Source organism: Sus scrofa, chromosome 13 (assembly GCF_054392235.1).
Source record: "Sus scrofa isolate SSC_HxYL_T2T_F1_AM1 chromosome 13, Sscrofa_HxYL_maternal_Yorkshire_Landrace_v2.0, whole genome shotgun sequence".
Lineage (NCBI taxonomy): Eukaryota > Metazoa > Chordata > Mammalia > Artiodactyla > Suidae > Sus > Sus scrofa.
The window spans coordinates 117901236-117915369 of NC_139395.1; the positions used below are offsets into that span (position 1 = coordinate 117901236).

The 14134-nt window shown below is 31.9% G+C and overlaps 1 long non-coding RNA gene across 1 annotated transcript in view; it reads left to right on the forward strand.

Moving 5' to 3' along the window:
* LOC110256329 (uncharacterized) overlaps positions 1-14134 on the forward strand; it is a 568755-nt gene that overhangs the window by 517963 nt on the left and 36658 nt on the right. The gene's annotated exons all lie outside the window — the stretch shown is intronic.

The window sequence follows — 14134 nt, forward strand, 5'->3', positions numbered from 1 at the left end:
TACAAGAGGTTTAGCAAAGGCAGAAACAAAGGAGAAAACCGTGTTGAGATTCACTGTGAGGTGGCTGCTCAGCAAAAGAGTTGTTCACATCCCTAGTCAAGGGGTTCATTTCCACACAGAAACCTCCTAAAATGCTAAAAATAACCAGATATCAATGACTTTTGGAGTCACTTGCAAATATCTTAACCTAAGAATGATGGATCTGTATTTGGTGATTTGCTATGATACTTAATATGTATGCCATTGAGTAGAATAGTTATCATCATAATATTCCATTTCTTATACAGCCTTTCTGTATTATTATTTTTTTTTATCACTAAAGGATTTTTCCCTCTAGGTGGATCTTTTAGTTTCCCAAAGGAAATTCTATACCTATCTTAAACATGAATGTTTAGGGAACTTTCCCCTTACAGAAGTGTTTGAATATTCTGAAGCTGTTCTCTTGAAATTGAATGCTGTTTGTTTACAGATAAAGAAAACAGTGGCTGAGCTATTTTCCCCAAAAAACATCTGAAGATCAAGTGGCTGCTTTAAGCTTCCAGACTTATATTCTCTATCAAGCTACTACTAACTTTATATTAACTTTATATATCCTGTCAAAATCAGTTTCAATTATTCTCAGAATGACAGACTAAGCAATTTTTCAAAATTCTATGGCATTTTTTTTTTCTATTTTGAAATCTAATACTACCTGTTTGGATCATTTTTGTGTCTCTCAAAGAATACACGCAACACTCACAGCAGTATCCATTACCAAATGCCAATTATTTCCTGTTGCTTTCCAGCTTTCCATTAAAAGATGTTTTATGAGTGAAGAAGTACGGTGGTCAGTTCCCCAAAATAACACCATGATTAAAGCAATCAGCTTTTTTTCTCTCAGCTTTTATGAATAACCACATTCTTCTGCTTTTCCTCAGGATAAATAGAATAATTTCTAACCGTATAATTTATATGGAGGGTGATGACTAGTGTCTATACTGTATGGATCCCACAATATTCCTAGAATTCGTAACAGAAGTTTGAAACTTATGACTATACACACACACACACACACACACACACACACATCTGTCATCAGTTATACAGTAGATTCTTCATGATCTATGTTATTTTGTTTGCCCGTAAGCCAGGAATCTTCGACTTTTTTTTTTTTTTTAATAACAGCCAACCCCCTTGCTTAAGAACAAAACATGAAGTACAGATTCAATAAATGTCAAGTGGATCTACACTGGTATATCTGGTTCTCTGGTTAGAGGTAGGGTGAATGGTCAAAGACATGGCAGAGCTGTTCTCTCCTTTCTCTGATGATACAAAACAAAACAAAACAAACAAAACAAAATCGTAGCTCCTAACAGCACAGTTTGAGCCCTCTTGCTCTAGGTGTTTCCATGGCATAGAGGGAATATTTGAAAACTCCACTGATGTTAGGTTATGTAGGAAAGGTCATGACATTTTCATTGTTCTTGCTTTAGATTCCTCATAAAATGCTTATTTCATCAAAGTGGAGAGGGAGGTATTTCACACTCAAACATTAACTAAAATGATGAGTTCCCTCATATTTTCACTAAATAGTAATTGCAACATGAAAAGAATCAAGTGAATTTTTTAATGCTAACTAATTTAAATGAAATTTTCAATTTAAAAAAGCCATCTTGGGCAGGGTGAGATCTGGCCACTAGCTTTTTGTTATTTTTAGCTTCCATAAGTTATTATAATGTAAAGCCAATTTCATATCATATAACCTACGCTAGGGTAGGGATTGGACTGAAATTTTGAAGTGAAGTTAGTTAAGCCTATTTTGAGTAGTTTTAAATAGATTCCATAACTAAGCTAGAAGGAATTTGGGGAAAGCAAAAACTAGATAGAAATGTTTAAAAGCTATATAACAATTGTGGAATCAAAGAGATTAAAAAGTATCACATGTTAAATATCACAGTCTCATTATAGAGACAACAAGGCTGCCTTATAATTCCTGATATTTATTTTTCTCCTTCTAGGAAAAGAATTAGTTTCTTCTACATTTTACCTTCCTTATTCTTTATTGCTGCTTCCTAATCAGCACCACTCCTGTCTTCCTTAAAATGTTTAACACCTTTGAAGTTTATGCCTTCAGATTGTGGCAATTCTTGCCAGCACACGGATCACTATATATTTTTTTATACCCAAATCCTATCTCAGTTTCTGGAAATATCAACAGTTTAGTCATTCCTGTTTTTCCAATTTCTTAGCACTATCTTCTAATCTAAATCTCAGCCTCTCATTCCATAGTCCAACTCTAGACTATAGTTCTCAACAGCGATTGTATATTATAATCACCATGGTTGCTTTTCACAGAATTAAATCATAATTTCAAAGTTTACCCCAACCAATCTACTTGAATCTGTACCCATGGTTCTGCCTTATCTTCTATTACAATGTTTTCACTGTTCAATCTACCATCAAACCCTCCCTTTAGGTTTGGGCTGCTTTGGGACTTAAGAATACTGATAATTGTAATTTTGCCCTTTATCATCAGTTTTCACTTCTTATTGGACCATTCCTCCTCATGAGTATGCTAGGTTCCCAAATTGTGTGTTAGGCACATAGATAATATCCTATACATAGTTAGTATCGGAAAATAAGAGATCACCATGTTGGTATTCTGACTGTACTAGAATCTTTACTTATTAGAAAGTCATTATTTTACTAATTTATTTATAGTTTTTAAAGTTCCACAGGGAACTTTTCATCATACAAATTTTCATATAAATATAACAGAATTTTTAAACATCATTGTAGTCTTGCCTGAATATATTAATAACATTAGTTCCTCGTTTATTAGCATTAAAAAAGTGACAGTCAAGAAGACTTTAGTTTTCATTGATTTAGAAGTATGAAAAGGCACATAGTAAGTACAGTGCTTTTGTTAAGTGTATATTTAAAATGATATTTGCATTTAACTCTATTAAGTTACTACTTGTGGCCACATAATGCATTTAGAGTTTGGGAAAATGAGGCCATTTGTTTGTCACAGAAACAAAAATAATTTGTTATAATTATTAAGGTTTATTAATGTGTTTCTCCCCCAACCTGAGGAATAGAAATATCTATAAAACTTTTTTTTTCTAAAATTAAAATTGTGGGCCAATTTCAGAGATCAGAGTAGAGCAACTCTATTCTTAAAAAAAAAAAAATATTTTGTTTAGATCCTGTTTAGAACACATCTGTAGTTAATTTAAGAACTTATTTTGGAAGTTCCCATTTTGGCTCAGTGGTACTGAATCTGACTGGTATCCATGAAAATGAGGGTTTGATCCCTGACCTTGCTCAGTGGGTTAAAGATCTGGCGTTGCCTTGAGCTGTGGTATAGCTCGCAGGCATGGCTTGGATCCTGTGCTTCAGCCCCTAGCCTGGAAATTTTCATATACTGCATGTGTGGCCCTAAAAAGCAAAACAAAAACAAAAACAACAACAACAACAAAAAACCCCACAGCTTTTTTGATTAAGACCCCACTAACTTCATGAAACACATTTTTCTGGATTTTAATACAACAAAATACCAAGTAGAAACAAAAATCACAGTCTTATAAAAGAAAGTAAGGTCACAATGCCACAAAAAATCTGGATGAATTTTTTGTAAAATAGTTCTGTTATTATGATTTTAACTTCATCATAAGCCTTTCTGAAAACTTCCATCTAGGGTAATTGTCATTTTAAATACTCAGAACATACTGTAAGAATAAATCTGTATTATGTTTAAAATGAAATATTTGAATTTCCTTAGTTTTTACCTAATATCCTAATTTTCTTTAAAGATACTTAAAATTAAGATGGAAATGAGATGAGAATATTGTGGCATCTGTTTTATAACCATGTATAAATCTTGATTTGAATTCCTGCTGCAGCAGTTGTATATTTGGGCAAGTAATTTGCTTTCTCAGTGCTGCATTATTTTAACTATAAAATTTGGGATGCAGTGTCTCTCATAAGAATTTATTGTAAATTAAATTATAAAATATAGTAAATGTACTTAGCTCAATTACTGGCACATACAGAGAGTTTCATGAAGTTTGCAGTTCTAGTTTCTAATTCAATATCTTCACATAATATTTTATGGGTTCAATGTATAATCTTGTAACCTTGTAGTTTCTGTTTGCTTCATGTCTATAATCACCCTGAATATTTCAAACTGTCATCTTGCTAAAGTGCAGAGACTTTATCCAGCATCCTTTTAATAACAACAGAAGAAAATCTTTACTGATTCAGGCTTCAGTGCTGTTCACTAGGTATGTCAGTGTTCTCACAACGAAAGCCCAGTGGGCCTGTGGCTTTTTTGTTTGAATAATAGGAAGCCATGGGAACCCATATAGCTTATTCCAACAGTGTCTCTCTGACCTTTTGTGAACACTTTTATATAGTTTATTGATGGTTAGAACAAGTGAGGTAGAAAAGAAGAAATAAACACATACTTCTTGATTCTGTGAGAAATAAACTACATTTATCTTATGTCCTGGTCCATGGTTAGGCTATATCTATCTACATGTATCTATGTGTATAGCTAGATACATAATATAGAAAATAAAAATGTACTTTAAACTTCTGAATTTGAAGAAAAATGTATCATACTATTTGTCTGGAGTATTCATTTGGGTAAATTATGATTAAGAATTCAAGCCAATTTCCAAGTAATACCCACCTAATCTCACTGACAGCTGACTTCTCGCCTATGATTTTCTTTGCTTAGGAAAATTCTAAAGCATGTTCTACACTGTCTTTCTGAGTTTCATTGCCCACCCACCCCCTTTTAATAAAGCATCTTTTATTTATTTTTATTTCTCTACTCTCTCAAACCCCCACTCTACTACTAGTTCTTTGTGAGATTAACTCATGTAGTACTCACTAATTCATAAGTGCTTTTCTCAGGGTCTGCTTTTCTGGGAATCCAACTAAAGACACATGGGTTCCAATTAAATGTGTAAAAGAAAATTACATCATTGCTGTAAAAGTCAACAGTTAACAAGAGAATATATCTTTAAAAATTAACTTATTTTTAATCTTTGTTGTACAAATTAAAGTTCTCTCCTGTGAACTATCGTAGCTAATAGAAGTAAAATAAAAAGCTCTTCAAATGTCAAGAGAAATGCAACAAAATATAATTTAAAATTGCATTACCATTTTTTGGTACTAGTTATCTGTATAACAAGACCACTTGCTGAATAAGTAAGTACTTTAAAATTGCTGAGGGTGGTTGCTGGAAATCATTTACATGGAACTACATAAATTAGCCTTGACAGAAAACTAAGAATTAATCATTAGGGCTTAAAACCACCATGTATCCAGATCAGCTCTCCCTCTATTTCTTGAACTATAAAACATATAAATACATGTATCTGTGTGTGTGTGTGTGTGTGTGTGTGTGTGTGTGTGTATACACATAAATGTACCTACAGATACATGTATATATGAAAAACTCCCTGGTTTCATTTAGTCAGTGGGTTACATTTATTGGTCTGCCTTTCGTGGTTATCTTGGCATGTTTTGTTTTCAAAACTTTAACTCAGAATTATGAATCAAATGAGATTCTTCTGTAAATTGTTTTATCATGAAAGATTCTATAGTTCAATCCATATTATGAAGAAGTTTAGATTGCTAATACTGTCTGTCTGTTTCTAAATATAACCGATTACAAATAAAGTATTTAGAGGCATAGTGAATACTATAAAACACATTTTGTATCCTTTTAATTTAGAATAGTTTTATATTTGCAGAAAAATTTTGAAGATAGTACAGAGAGTTCCCATATAACCAACATCCATTTCTCCCTATTGTTAACATCTTATATTGGTAAGGTATATTAGTCACAAAGATAAACCGGTGATGCATTATTTAAACAAAACTCCACTTGTTATTCAGATTTCCTTCATGTTTGCCTAATGTACTTTTACTGTTCCAGGATCCATCAAAGAGACCATGTTTCATTTAGTCACCATGTTTTCTTAGCCTCCTTTTGACTATGGTAGTTATTCAGATATTGCTTATTTTTGGTGATTATGAAGGATTTGAGGAAAAATGGTCAGGAATTTTGTACAATTTTCCTCAACTGAATATTACTGATGTTTTTCTGATGATTATGCTGGGAATATGGGTTCGGGATGTAAAAACCACAGAGGTAAAGTGTACATTCTTTCTACCAACATGACATCACTGTTGATCTAAATCTCGATCACCTGGCTGCTATAGTGTTGGTCAGGTTTCCCTTATTTATGTGCTATTATTAACCCCAATAACTTGTTAATTTAATTTTCAATTAAGAAAAATAAAATATCAATTTATACTTTTCTGATGCTTTTCTTTATATAGATTCAAGTTTCTAACATATCATTTTCCATATGCTTAAAAAACTTCCTTTAACAACTTTTTTTTCAAATAAATTCTTGCAATGATTTCCCTAGGGTTTTGTTTGTCTATGGTAGCCTATATTTCAGCTTCACTTTTAAAGGATAATATTGAATACAGAATTCTAAGATAGTGTGTGTTTCTCTTCAACATTTTAAATATTTTACTCTGCTCTTTTATTGTTTGATGTAATTTCTTTTCTTGTTTCTGTAGGGGTAATGGGTTCTATCATTTGGCTTCCTTAAAGATTTTCCATTTGTCTGTGTGTGTGTGTGTGTGTGTGTGTGTGTGTGTGTGTGTTCAGTTTCAATATGATATGTGTGAGTGTTTTGCAATTGTGGTTTTCTAGGGATTTTATTTTTTATTTTTTGTTATTTTTGAGGAATATTTATCCTACTTTTTGCTTTCTTAGCTTCTTAGATTTGCAGTTTGATGTCTGTCATTAATCAGAAAATTTTCTGTATTTATACTCTGTTTCATCTACTCAAATGTGTTTTTTTTTGTAATAATTTAAATCACAGCTTTTCAAATTGTTAAACAATTATTTGATGTTTTCTTCTTTTTATGTATTTCAACTTGGAAAATTTTATTGACTATTTTCAACATCACTGGTTATTTCACCTGAAATGATGAGTATAGGATGGGCCCATATAAATAATTCTTTAATTCTATTACAGTGTTTTTAGTTTCTAACATTTCTTTTTGTTTTTTCTTAATGTTTCCATTTAAGCTTGCATTATTTATCTGTTCTTGCATGCTATATACTTTTCCATTAGAGTCCTTACATATGAATCATAGACAACTTAATTCCCTACTGATACTGCCAACATTTGTTTAATACCTAAGTTTGGTTCTGACGCTTGCTTTGTTAATTCAGGATGTGTTTGTCCTTGCCTTTTGGCATGACTTGTATTATATTGTTGAAAATCATAAATTATTTATCATATAAATAGATGAACAGACCTGTAATATGAGAATTTCTGTTAATCTTACTAGGAGTTGGACTGTATTTAATGTCTCCTAGTTTTTTTCTTACTCTTTCTTTTGACTTCCTTAAATATGCCTCCTTATAGAGTATATGTGACTTGTAACTCTTTAGATATTTAACTTTTGAGGCATAATTCACACAATTATTAAATTTAACCAATTTAAAGTGTATATTTCAATGTTTTTTAGTCACAGAATGGGGCAACCATCACCAATATTTAATTCCAGAACATGTTCATCACCCTGAAAAGAAATCCACATTCATTAGTAATTACAACCAATCTCCTCTATTCCACATCTTCTAGAAATCAGTGAATAGTATTTACCTATTCTGGAAATTTCTATAAATATAATTGTACAATATGTGGCCTTTTGTGTCAGGCTTCTTTCAATAGCATAATGTCTTCAGGATTAATGCATGTTGTAGCATGTATCTATACTTCATTCCTTTTCATGGACCAATAGTATTTGCCTCATCCAGATATAAAACATCTTATTTACCCATTCACCAGTAAATGGACATTTGAATCATTTCCACTTTTTTGGCTATTGTGAACAGTGCCACTATGAACAAGTTTATGTATGAGCATATGCTTAAAAAACTCTTGAGCATATACCTAAGAATAGAACTGCAAGATCATATGGTAACTCTAAATACAATATTTGGGGAAGTGCCAAATTGTTTTTGACTGTGGCATTTTACACTTCCTCCAACAATGTATGAAGCTTCCAATTTCTATCTCTTTCAGTTCTAATTCACATTTAGTGGAGACCCTCTCCTCCTTCCTTTCTCTTATACTCATCCATGGCTACAATATTCCTAATATATTTCCTTGAAACTCTTAACTCCTATTCACTATGTTTTTGTCACTCTTAGGTGAAAAAAGAATGCCATAGGGGGCTGTATTGGAATAATGTTCTTCCTACAGCAGAGAAAAGTCTATGGCAGTTTTTTTTTTGGTTTTTTGTTTGTTTGTTTGTTTGTTTGTTTGTTTTTTCCCCTGGAAGTTGAGGCTTTTGTTATGAAGAATAACTTGTGTATATTTCACAATGATTATTTCCCCCTCCCCTGCTAGAGCCAAAAGGATGTATTTCTCAGATCTTCATCATGAAACCCATATGCTCACTTTGAAACAATAAAGTAAGCAACAGAGAAGAGTATAGAGAAGTGGTTAAAAAAATCAAGTATATAGGCATATTAAAAAGTAAAGGAATACTAAACAAAAAATTCATGTAGTGGGGCTACCTGTAAGTAGAGAAGAACTGAGATTCAATTGGAGAGCAGAGAATGCATAACTTCAAATATACTTGTAATCATTCTCCTTATTAAGCTAAATGGTTTTATCTTAGTTATTCTTGACACCATGATATAAACCATGCAATTGCTTTCATATTGTCACATCTATACAGAAATGCAAGAACAAGTAAATAGAAATAAACTTTACTCACATAAGATAATACTTTACATTTTTAGTTCAGAAGGGAATACATTAAACAATGCCTTAAATTAATAAAATAAAAAATTAAAAATAAAAATATTTTATAATTTTTACTTATCAGCAAAATTATTAGTTGCTAAGTTAAGAACAAAAAGTTTTCAAATGATAACAAGGGGTTGTATCTTTTTTGAAAAAAATGATTATTTTAAAATGGCAGTATCTAGGTAACATGAAACTAATGTTTTTAAAAATTTTTAGGTTTCCAACATTATTCCCTCCCCATTCCATACTATTTTGATTAGCTCTATTATTATTTTCTTTTAATTTCAAGGTTTATAATACTTCTCTGCCCCCAAATCATACTTTCTATCTAGAAGTCCATCTTTAAATTTAGGTCATGCTTATTACAATTGAGAATGTTATGGTTCCTTCAACTTTGAGCATGTTTTGAAGGTATGTGAATACTATATTCTCTGAGCACTCTCTCATCTGAAATTTTTTGTCTAATTTGTTTTTTAGTTAAAAGTTACTTTGGAAAGGCATGGATTTAAAGGACTTTCATTTCATGTGTAAAGGCTGAGGATGTGCTACAACTTCCACATTCTATCTCAATCCCTAAATGTGTTAAAAGCAATCTGAACATAAATACATAACCTTTATCAAAAACAGGATGATGAATATTAGCAGTATCATAGACAATGGGGAACTTTGTTAAGAAGAACACTAGATAGATTCTTACTGGAAGAGGAATCCATGGGCAAGATGAAAGAGAGACAAACTATAGGAAGAATAGTAGAGCCACATGGAGAGCAGAGGGAAGCTGGAAGCAAAATATAGACATCTTGTGTGATTAACTGGAGTGCTATACTGAATCAGCCTAGCTCCAACACAAAACTCAGCTTAAAGCAATAGATAAGAAGGTATCTTTTTCTAACCAGGAGAGCAGTTTAATTTTGAATTGGTACGATAAGCTGTTTCTCAATTAGCCATTGTTACTAGTGGGAAATAAGAGGATTTCTGTCGTGTCATGTCCTGCCTCTCCACCCTTCCTTCCTTCCTATTGGAAACAAGCTTGAAAGATTCCAGGTAGTAGGTCCAATCAACACTAACTCTAATGCTTCCCATTGCAGGCTGGACAAGGAGATGAGGCAGTTGATTTAAGGGGATTCTAACAACAGCAAAATTAAAGCTCAGTTCAAAATCACCAAAAATTTAAGGCTACTTCACACTATGAAAAAAGGACAACAAAATCCACCAGTGGAAAATCTTTTGACAAGGAAATAGCTCAAGTAACAAAGAGTAAATAGGGTTGAAAAAATAACAATCCATGAATATTAAAAGTATTCTTAGGTGTTATTTCTTGATTTATCAAATTTAAAATTACCTTTTTTTTCTAACTAGAAAAGAACAAGGGATTTCAATTAATTTTACCTTTCAGAAATATAAGATTTTTCTCTTAAATCTTAATTTATTTCATGACTTATTTTTTCATTAAAAGTATTATTTCTCACCACTCAGACAATTTCATTATGAAGATGCAAGTGTCTTTGCTTTTCTTTTTGTTTTTCTTTTTGTTTTTAGCTTGTGAACTTTTCAATTTGATGGACTTAAAAAAAAATTAAACCCTCAATAAGAGGAGATGCAATTTCCTATATAGGAAGACAAAATTGCTTTCCTCCTACCAACCCTTCTAAATTTGCTGCCAAGGCCCCTGTAACAAAAGACAGAATTACCGGAGAAAAACAAATAAATGGTTATTAGCATATATATTTGGTACATACATGGGAGAGACAAGGGGGAAAAGTAACTCAGAAAGATGGCTAAGAATTCAAGCCTATATTCTTTCAACAAAGAAAAATAAATTTATAGAGAAGTAACAGGTGAAAAGAAAAGCAGGTTTAGGCTTCCAATGGCTGCAAACTGTAGGAAGGTAAACACATGGGAGCAAATTAATATAGTAAGATGTGCTTTGAGATTCCTCTGGTGTTGTCTGTGGGCTAGTAATTCCAGAGTATTTTCCAGTAAAGAAAAAATGTTTATTCTGCCTTTTTTAGGATGGAAATGTGGAGGGTAGAGAGGGCTTTTCCTGTCTTTGCTGCTTCTAAACTGCTTTCAGTTCCAAATAGTATATAAGTCAGTTTTTAAGAGGCAATTTCATAGTTATATAGTCTAATTTTTTTTTCAGTTCTCTTTTGCAAAATGGATTAATTACAAATAAACTCAAAATGTCAGCCATTGGTAAGGTCGTAGTCTCTTCTTTAGGGGATCTTTGCTATCACTTACATATGAGTATAGGTATCACTTACATACTGAGTATAGGTCTAAAATTCAGCTAAGGATAGCCAAGAATAGAAAACCAGAAGGCACCGGCCTACTGGTGAAATAGACTCTAACTCAGACTTCTCAGTGCATGCTTTAACTTGATAGATGACCCATAACTGGAAAGCTGTTACTTTTCCTTAGGTGATTATTAATTATCCAGTCTGAGAAAATTATAATGTGGTTTCTCCAGTTTCTATCAGAAAAAAACACACGCTCTTTTGAGTGGCTGGACTTGAGATTAAAGGAGAGTTGGAGTGCTTACTGATTTTGCAAGGTAACAGAGAATCAGCAGATGATGCTATATTATCACCTAAACCAAAAGACTTGGATACCATTCCTGATTTTACATCCATTGTGAAATATTTTTATTATTTTTTTAGGTGGGATCTAGTTATTTCATTATTTTAAAATAACACCTTATCAGGACAAAAGCAAGGCAAAAAAAAAAAGTACCCTCTTGGATATTTCAAAATAACAAATATGAAGATTGAGGGAGCTTTTGCAAGGGAGGAGGTTAGAAATAATCTTATCAAATTGAACTTGGAGAAAGTTAAATTGTTTCTTGAATTAAAAAGGAATTAAATTTTTAATTAAAATTAATTTAACTGAAGTAACTAAGGTTAAGTTAAATGAAAACAATTTTTGAAATAATACCAGTTTATAAAATGCCTTGGGCAAGTCATTAATAATTGTTATGATTCTAAATATTCTTGACTTCAGAATAAAAGGTTTGTACTAGCCTGATACACACTAAACACAAATTCCATATTTGTTTAATTAATATATAGATGAATTAAAGCTTTTCATATTATATTCAGGTTCTAGCAGTCTGGATATAAAATTGTTTATGTATTTTGGTTTGGTTTGTATATTGATAACATTTTCAATATTCATTGTTCCTCCTTTTTCTTCTTTTCTTAATCTTATAATTCTATTTAAATTCAGAATAATCACAAAATTTTTTCCTCAAATACATATACTGAAGATGTGTTTTGAGGGTAATAAACATAACAGTGGCACTGAATATATAATTTAGTTTTTATTTTCCTATAAGATCATCTAATAAAACATTAAGGAATTAATATTTAAAATATCACTGAACTTTTATGAAATATGAGTTTTCCAATATATGTTCAAATATAAATACAACTTCAAACTCAAAAATATCATTAATATATATAGATAGAGATGAAAAAAAGGAGCAATATTACATTTGTCATTATAAATTTCAAAAAGAATATGTTTGCCTTGGTAATGACAAAGCCAGAAGGAACTATCTTTGGTAATTCTGAGAATAATTTGCAAAGCTTAGATACTGAAGAGTGTAGCACCATGGTTACAATGTAATTTAGAGGTTAGGAAGATCATTTATAATTTAAGGCAAAACCTGGAAGTGCTCTATAAATATTAGCAAAATAATTTACAGTATTCTATCATTACTGCAGTGTGTGACGTAATTCTCTAGAGACAGTGAATTTGCCATGAGGTCTCATTAAAATTGAGTGAATGTGCTAATCAAATTATAGTTGATAAGTCATGAAACTCATTCCAGATTACACAAGTTCTTGTATTTTGCTGTTTTTCTTTAGATGGTTCCTTGGTGAATGAAATTAAAAGCTTGATTTTTTTAAATTAAAAAGCTCAAATTTTTTAAAGATTTGTCAGAATATTTTTTAAAATAAAATTTAGCAGTATTTCTGTCCTTCAATGCAAGACTAAATGTGGTCTACTTTTTTTTCCCCCATCACTGGGGACAACTGGGACATTGATTCAGACTGTACCCTATAGTCTTTCATGAGCTTGTAGAATAAATACGGATTTTCTATCCCTAGTCCAAAGAGAAAAATTAGACATGATACAGAGAGATTATCCATAAACCCCATCAACAGCTAAGGCTCTCAAATGAGTAAGTCAATTTAAAAAGAGAAAACTGCTGATTTCACTCTTTATAACTTGCTACAAATAAATGTTTCCTTATGTTTAGCAAAAGAGGAAAGTGATGTTCCTTAGATACTGACTAATGTGTTTGGCCTCTGATTCATCTAAAGGAAAATATTGTTCCTTCTTTACTTTTTATTTTTATTTTTATTTTTTTGCCTTTTTATTAGGGTCACGCCCACAGCATATTGAAATTCCCAGGCTAGGAGTTGAATCAGAGCTGGATTCAGCAGCCTAGTCTGTGTTTGCAACCTACACCACAACTCACATCAATGCAGGATTATTTAACCCATTGAGCAAAGTCAGGGATCAAACATGCATCCTTATGGGTAATAGTTGGGTTAGTTACTGCTGAACCACAACCAAAACTCCCTATTGTTCTTTTTAAAAAGTCTACAAATAAAAAATGCTAAAGAGGGTGTAGAGAAATGGGACTCCTCCTACACTGTTGGTGGGGATGTTAGTGGGTGCAGTGACTATGGAAAGAAAAGTTAGAAGGTTCCTCAAAAAACTAAAAATAGAGTTTCCATATGATCTAGCAATCCTACTCCTGGGCATATATGTGGACAAAACTATAATTCAGAAAGTAATTTGCACCCCTATGTTCACAGCAGCACTATTCACAATAGCCAATACATGGAAGCAATCTAAATAGCTATCAATAGATGAATGGATAAATAAGACGTGATACATATAGACAGTGGAATATTACTCAGTCATAAATAATGCCATATGCAACAACATCAGTGCAGTTAGACATTATCATACTAAAGTAAATCAGAAAGAGAAAGACAAATATCATATCACTTATGTGTGGAATCTAAAATATGACACTAATGAACTTATCTATGAAACAGAAATAGACTAACAGACATAGAGAACAGACTTGTTAGGGGTAGGGCATGCAGAGGGATGGAGTAGGAGTTTGGGTTTTGGAGATGCAAACTATTATATATAGTATGAATAAACTACAAGGTCCTACTGTATAGCACAGGAACTATATTCAATATCCTGTAATTAACAGTAAAAGAAAAGAATATAAACAAAATATATATATATATGCATAACTGTGT